The sequence below is a fragment of the Triturus cristatus genome, chromosome 4_1, assembly GCF_964204655.1.
Source record: "Triturus cristatus chromosome 4_1, aTriCri1.1, whole genome shotgun sequence".
Taxonomy (NCBI): domain Eukaryota; kingdom Metazoa; phylum Chordata; class Amphibia; order Caudata; family Salamandridae; genus Triturus; species Triturus cristatus.
In genome coordinates this window covers 133,310,704-133,318,203 of record NC_140585.1, presented here as the reverse complement: position 1 = coordinate 133,318,203, position 7,500 = coordinate 133,310,704, and the positions used below count along the sequence as shown (strand labels likewise).

The window sequence follows — 7,500 nt, the reverse complement described above, 5'->3', positions numbered from 1 at the left end:
ATTATAGCATAGAAGAGAGCGTTAAAGTCGGGGATGGAAGAGGATGAAAATGGGAAGTTTACTTATAGAGAGAAGTGAGAAATGCCCTGTGTGCACACACCGGTGTCTGACCATAGAATACATTTAAATAATGCCTCTAGAAAAGAGCTATGCATGTATCCTCAGTGGCCTAGTGGATAAGGCACTGGCCTCCTAAGCCAGGGATTGTGGGCTCGAGTCCCATCTGAGATGATAACAAAAATCCTCCCTCTTTCTTTTCCAGAAAATTAGGTAGATTTATTACATGCTTCCTCTCGGAAGTTTATGAGGGATTAGGTACTTTGAAACTGTCCCATTTTACTTGTGTACACTTCACAGTCATGTTAGTGTTCTGAAACTGCAAAGTAGATTTTTAAATGCCTTTTTTTGTGAGATGCATTTTCGACCGGCCAGAACATATTCTTTTGGAAAAAATGATTTGAATTGGATTGGTGTGAATCTTGTTTCTAGAGGTGGTGACAGGCTTTCAGCTACTTGAATAGGTCAAGCCAGGATTCATAAAACTTATACAACCTATGTGAGTGTGAAAAATTAGCATATGCAGGAAGGAGCAATTTGTACTACTTTCAAAACAGTTTCACTCCACGTCTGGAAACGTCCAGAGCTATGTAGAGCATACAAATGAGCTTTAAACTCATGAGGAAAGAGGTTTGTATGCAAAAAGGAAAACAAAAGCATATCGTACTCATAAAATTCTCAATATATAGATTCCAAAAAAGTGCTTCCAGCGAAAAGAGCTGAAAGAACACTATGGGATGTAAACCTGAATACCTTTCAATAATATGTTCTCCATCCATGCATGCCACCTACATGATAAAAATCATCTCAGGTGAACGGATGACCGCGTGGCCTAATGGATAAGGCGTCTCACTTCGGATCAGAAGATTGAGGGTTCGAGTCCCTTCATGGTCGTTTTTGGCCAATGGTCACACAATCTGCTTTACATTCAGAGTGGAAAAAGTATTTTCCAATACTCTTGTAGTCCTCACTTTCTCATTACTAATCATTAATAAAGTGGAGTACATACTGTAAACTCATTCAGGTTGCATCTTCAGTCTAACTACTTGTGCATTTTAGTGGCATTAAAAAGTGCTTCTATGCCGACGCACTGAATATGTAATAGGTTTGCAGAATTTTGACGTGACAGAATGGGTTTTTAGCTTAAGTGTGTTTAGAAGAACTGCAAGGTGTGTGCCTATGTGTGCATAGAGTGGTACATGTGTAAAATCTGTATGATTTGGGCAGTTAAAGTGCTGATTTTGCCTCCGAGTAAGAAAAGTACTACACAAAATGTATAAAGGATCGGCACATTGGCTGCCTTTGCTGATGCCCCCATTGCTAATTTGTAGTGCAATGGTTAAGTTGCAGAGTGTGGTTGAACTTGGTTAGGAGACTTGGTGCCTCTTTCCGTGTCCTGCTGATGATAAGGATGGCTTGATACCATTTTCTAAGCCCAGTATATTGAGAAAAGAAGTAAGTGAAGAAGAAGTGTGGAGTCGAAAGTGGTTCTCCAATTTCTCTCCACTTGCTAAAATTGCAAAGTCTCCATTATAGCATAGAAGAGAGCGTTAAAGTCGGGGATGGAAGAGGATGAAAATGGGAAGTTTACTTATAGAGAGAAGTGAGAAATGCCCTGTGTGCACACACCGGTGTCTGACCATAGAATACATTTAAATAATGTCTCTAGAAAAGAGCTATGCATGTGTGCCTCAGTGGCCTAATGGATAAGGCACTGGCCTCCTAAGCCAGGGATTGTGGGTTTGAGTCCCATCTGAGGTGATAACAAAAATCCTCCCTCTTTCTTTTCCAGAACATTAGGTAGATTTATTACATGCTTCCTCTCAGAAGTTTATGAGGGATTAGGTACTTTGAAACTGTCACGTTTTACTTGTGTACACTTCGCAGTCATGTTAGTCTTCTGAAACTGCAAAGTAGATTTTTAAATGCCTATTTTTGTGAGATGCATTTTCGACCGGCCAGAACATATTCCTTTGGAAAAAATGATATGAATTGGATTGGTGTGAATCTTGTTTCTAGAGGTGGTGACAGGCTTTCAGCTACTTGAATAGGTCAAGCCAGGATTCATAAAACTTATACAACCTATGTGAGTGTGAAAAATTAGCATATGCAGGAAGGAGCAATTTGTACTACTTTCAAAACAGTTTCACTCCACGTCTGGAAACGTCCAGAGCTATGTAGAGCATACAAATGAGCTTTAAACTCATGAGGAAAGAGGTTTGTATGGAAAAAGGAAAACAAAAGCATATCGTACTCATAAAATTCTCAATATATAGATTCCAAAAAAGTGCTTCCAGCGAAAAGAGCTGAAAGAACACTATGGGATGTAAACCTGAATACCTTTCAATAATATGTTCTCCATCCATGCATACCACCTACATGATAAAAATCACCTCAGGTGGACGGATGACCGCGTGGCCTAATGGATAAGGCGTCTGACTTCGGATCAGAAGTTTGAGGGTTCGAGTCCCTTCGTGGTTGTTTTTGGCCAATGGTCACACAATCTGCTTTACATTCAGAGTGGAAAAAGTATTTTCCAATACTCTTGTAGTCCTCACTTTCTCATTACTAATCATTAATAAAGTGGAGTACATACTGTAAACTCATTCCGGTTGCATCTTCAGTCTAACTACTTGTGCATTTTAGTGGCATTAAAAAGTGCTTCTATGCCGACGCACTGAATATGTAATAGGTTTGCAGAATTTTGACGTGACAGAATGGGTTTTTAGCTTAAGTGTGTGTAGAAGAACTGCAAGGTGTGTGCCTATGTGTGCATAGAGTGGAACATGTGTAAAATCTGTATGATTTGGGCAGTTAAAGTGCTGATTTTGCCTCCGAGTAAGAAAAGTACTACACAAAATGTATAAAGGATCGGCACATTGGCTGCCTTTGCTGATGCCCCCGTTGCCTAATTTGTAGTGCAATGGTTAAGTTGCAGAGTGTGGTTGAACTTGGTTAGGAGACTTGGTGCCTCTTTCCGTGTCCTGCTGATGATAAGGATGGCTTGATACCATTTTCTAAGCCCAGTATATTGAGAAAAGAAGTAAGTGAAGAAGAAGTGTGGAGTCGAAAGTGGTTCTCCAGTTTCTCTCCACTTGCTAAAATTGCAAAGTCTCCATTATAGCATAGAAGAGAGCGTTAAAGTCGGGGATGGAAGAGGATGAAAATGGGAAGTTTACTTATAGAGAGAAGTGAGAAATGCCCTGTGTGCACACACCGGTGTCTGACCATAGAATACATTTAAATAATGCCTCTAGAAAAGAGCTATGCATGTGTGCCTCCGTGGCCTAATGGATAAGGCACTGGCCTCCTAAGCCAAGGATTGTGGGTTCAAGTCCCATCTGAGGTGATAACAAAAATCCTCCCTCTTTCTTTTCCAGAAAATTAGGTAGATTTATTACATGCTTCCTCTCAGAAGTTTATGAGGGATTAGGCACTTTGAAACGGTCCCATTTTACTTGTGTACACTTCACAGTCATGTTAGTGTTCTGAAACTGCAAAGTAGATTTTTAAATGCCTATTTTTGTGAGATGCATTTTCGACCGGCCAGAACATATTCCTTTGGAAAAAATGATACGAATTGGATTGGTGTGAATCTTGTTTCTAGAGGTGGTGACAGGCTTTCAGCTACTTGAATAGGTCAAGCCAGGATTCATAAAACTTATACAACCTATGTGAGTGTGAAAAATTAGCATATGCAGGAAGGAGCAATTTGTACTACTTTCAAAACAGTTTCACTCCACGTCTGGAAACGTCCAGAGCTATGTAGAGCATACAAATGAGCTTTAAACTCATGAGGAAAGAGGTTTGTATGGAAAAAGGAAAACAAAAGCATATCGTACTCATAAAATTCTCAATATATAGATTCCAAAAAAGTGCTTCCAGTGAAAAGAGCTGAAAGAACACTATGGGATGTAAACCTGAATACCTTTCAATAATATGTTCTCCATCCATGCATACCACCTACATGATAAAAATCATCTCAGCTGGACGGATGACCGCGTGGCCTAATGGATAAGGCGTCTGACTTCGGATCAGAAGATTGAGGGTTCGAGTCCCTTCGTGGTCGTTTTTGGCCAATGGTCACACAATCTGCTTTACATTCAGAGTGGAAAAAGTATTTTCCAATACTCTTGTAGTCCTCACTTTCTCATTACTAATCATTAATAAAGTGGAGTACATACTGTAAACTCATTCAGGTTGCATCTTCTGTCTAACTGCTTGTGCATTTTAGTGGCATTAAAAAGTGCTTCTATGCCGACGCACTGAATATGTAATAGGTTTGCAGAATTTTGACGTGACAGAATGGGTTTTTAGCTTAAGTGTGTGTAGAAGAACTGCAAGGTGTGTGCCTATGTGTGCATAGAGTGCTACATGTGTAAAATCTGTATGATTTGGGCAGTTAAAGTGCTGATTTTGCCTCCGAGTAAGAAAAGTACTACACAAAATGTATAAAGGATCGGCACATTGGCTGCCTTTGCTGATGCCCCCGTTGCCTAATTTGTAGTGCAATGGTTAAGTTGCAGAGTGTGGTTGAACTTGGTTAGGAGACTTAGTGCCTCTTTCCGTGTCCTACTGATGATAAGGATGGCTTGATACCATTTTCTAAGCCCAGTATATTGAGAAAAGAAGTAAGTGAAGAAGAAGTGTGGAGTCGAAAGTGGTTCTCCAATTTCTCTCCACTTGCTAAAATTGCAAAGTCTCCATTATAGCATAGAAGAGAGCGTTAAAGTCGGGGATGGAAGAGGATGAAAATGGGAAGTTTACTTATAGAGAGAAGTGAGAAATGCCCTGTGTGCACACACCGGTGTCTGACCATAGAATACATTTAAATAATGTCTCTAGAAAAGAACTATGCATGTGTGCCTCAGTGGCCTAATGGATAAGGCACTGGCCTCCTAAGCCAGGGATTGTGGGTTTGAGTCCCATCTGAGGTGATAACAAAAATCCTCCCTCTTTCTTTTCCAGAAAATTAGGTAGATTTATTACATGCTTCCTCTCAGAAGTTTATGAGGGATTAGGTACTTTGAAACTGTCACGTTTTACTTGTGTACACTTCACAGTCATGTTAGTCTTCTGAAACTGCAAAGTAGATTTTTAAATGCCTATTTTTGTGAGATGCATTTTCGACCGGCCAGAACATATTCCTTTGGAAAAAATGATATGAATTGGATTGGTGTGAATCTTGTTTCTAGAGGTGGTGACAGGCTTTCAACTACTTGAATAGGTCAAGCCAGGATTCATAAAACTTATACAACCTATGTGAGTGTGAAAAATTAGCATATGCAGGAAGGAGCAATTTGTACTACTTTCAAAACAGTTTCACTCCACGTCTGGAAACGTCCAGAGCTATGTAGAGCATACAAATGAGCTTTAAACTCATGAGGAAAGAGGTTTGTATGGAAAAAGGAAAACAAAAGCATATCGTACTCATAAAATTCTCAATATATAGATTCCAAAAAAGTGCTTCCAGCGAAAAGAGCTGAAAGAACACTATGGGATGTAAACCTGAATACCTTTCAATAATATGTTCTCCATCCATGCATACCACCTACATGATAAAAATCACCTCAGGTGGACGGATGACCGCGTGGCCTAATGGATAAGGCGTCTGACTTCGGATCAGAAGATTGAGGGTTCGAGTCCCTTCGTGGTTGTTTTTGGCCAATGGTCACACAATCTGCTTTACATTCAGAGTGGAAAAAGTATTTTCCAATACTCTTGTAGTCCTCACTTTCTCATTACTAATCATTAATAAAGTGGAGTACATACTGTAAACTCATTCCGGTTGCATCTTCAGTCTAACTACTTGTGCATTTTAGTGGCATTAAAAAGTGCTTCTATGCCGACGCAATGAATATGTAATAGGTTTGCAGAATTTTGACGTGACAGAATGGGTTTTTAGCTTAAGTGTGTGTAGAAGAACTGCAAGGTGTGTGCCTATGTGTGCATAGAGTGGAACATGTGTAAAATCTGTATGATTTGGGCAGTTAAAGTGCTGATTTTGCCTCCGAGTAAGAAAAGTACTACACAAAATGTATAAAGGATCGGCACATTGGCTGCCTTTGCTGATGCCCCCGTTGCCTAATTTGTAGTGCAATGGTTAAGTTGCAGAGTGTGGTTGAACTTGGTTAGGAGACTTAGTGCCTCTTTCCGTGTCCTACTGATGATAAGGATGGCTTGATACCATTTTCTAAGCCCAGTATATTGAGAAAAGAAGTAAGTGAAGAAGAAGTGTGGAGTCGAAAGTGGTTCTCCAATTTCTCTCCACTTGCTAAAATTGCAAAGTCTCCATTATAGCATAGAAGAGAGCGTTAAAGTCGGGGATGGAAGAGGATGAAAATGGGAAGTTTACTTATAGAGAGAAGTGAGAAATGCCCTGTGTGCACACACCGGTGTCTGACCATAGAATACATTTAAATAATGCCTCTAGAAAAGAGCTATGCATGTGTGCCTCAGTGCCCTAATGGATAAGGCACTGGCCTCCTAAGCCAGGGATTGTGGGTTCAAGTCCCATCTGAGGTGATAACAAAAATCCTCTCTCTTTCTTTTCCAGAAAATTAGGTAGATTTATTACATGCTTCCTCTCAGAAGTTTATGAGGGATTAGGTACTTTGAAACGGTCCCATTTTACTTGTGTACACTTCACAGTCATGTTAGTGTTCTGAAACTGCAAAGTAGATTCTTAAATGCCTATTTTTGTGAGATGCATTTTCGACCGGCCAGAACATATTCCTTTGGAAAAAATGATATGAATTGGATTGGTGTGAATCTTGTTTCTAGAGGTGGTGACAGGCTTTCAGCTACTTGAATAGGTCAAGCCAGGATTCATAAAACCTATACAACCTATGTGAGTGTGAAAAATTAGCATATGCAGGAAGGAGCAATTTGTACTACTTTCAAAACAGTTTCACTCCACGTCTGGAAACGTCCAGAGCTATGTAGAGCATACAAATGAGCTTTAAACTCATGAGGAAAGAGGTTTGTATGGAAAAAGGAAAACAAAAGCATATCGTACTCATAAAATTCTCAATATATAGATTCCAAAAAAGTGCTTCCAGCGAAAAGAGCTGAAAGAACACTATGGGATGTAAATCTGAAAACCTTTCAATAATATGTTCTCAATCCATGCATACCACCTACATGATAAAAATCATCTCAGGTGGACGGATGCCCGTGTGGCCTAATGGATAAGGCGTCTGACTTCGGATCAGAAGATTGAGGGTTCGAGTCCCTTCGTGGTCGTTTTTGGCCAATGGTCACACAATCTGCTTTACATTCAGAGTGGAAAAAGTATTTTCCAATACTCTTCTAGTCCTCACTTTCTCAGTACTAATCATTAATAAAGTGGAGTACATACTGTAAACTCATTCAGGTTGCATCTTCAGTCTAACTACTTGTGCATTTTAGTGGCATTAAAAAGTGCTTCTATGCCGACGCACT

At 39.9% G+C, this 7,500-nt stretch overlaps 4 non-coding genes across 4 annotated transcripts; all 4 read left to right on the top strand.

The window, feature by feature from the left end:
- Window positions 1-1,745: 1,745 nt before the first annotated feature.
- On the top strand, window positions 1,746-1,818 carry TRNAR-CCU (transfer RNA arginine (anticodon CCU)). Its single transcript has one exon. It is a non-coding gene; the product is annotated as a tRNA-Arg (tRNA).
- Window positions 1,819-4,053: 2,235 nt separating this feature from the next.
- On the top strand, window positions 4,054-4,126 carry TRNAR-UCG (transfer RNA arginine (anticodon UCG)). Its single transcript has one exon. It is a non-coding gene; the product is annotated as a tRNA-Arg (tRNA).
- A 795-nt stretch (window positions 4,127-4,921) lies between these two features.
- TRNAR-CCU (transfer RNA arginine (anticodon CCU)) lies at window positions 4,922-4,994 on the top strand. Its single transcript has one exon. It is a non-coding gene; the product is annotated as a tRNA-Arg (tRNA).
- Window positions 4,995-5,641: 647 nt separating this feature from the next.
- On the top strand, window positions 5,642-5,714 carry TRNAR-UCG (transfer RNA arginine (anticodon UCG)). The gene has a single exon. It is a non-coding gene; the product is annotated as a tRNA-Arg (tRNA).
- Window positions 5,715-7,500: the final 1,786 nt, after the last annotated feature.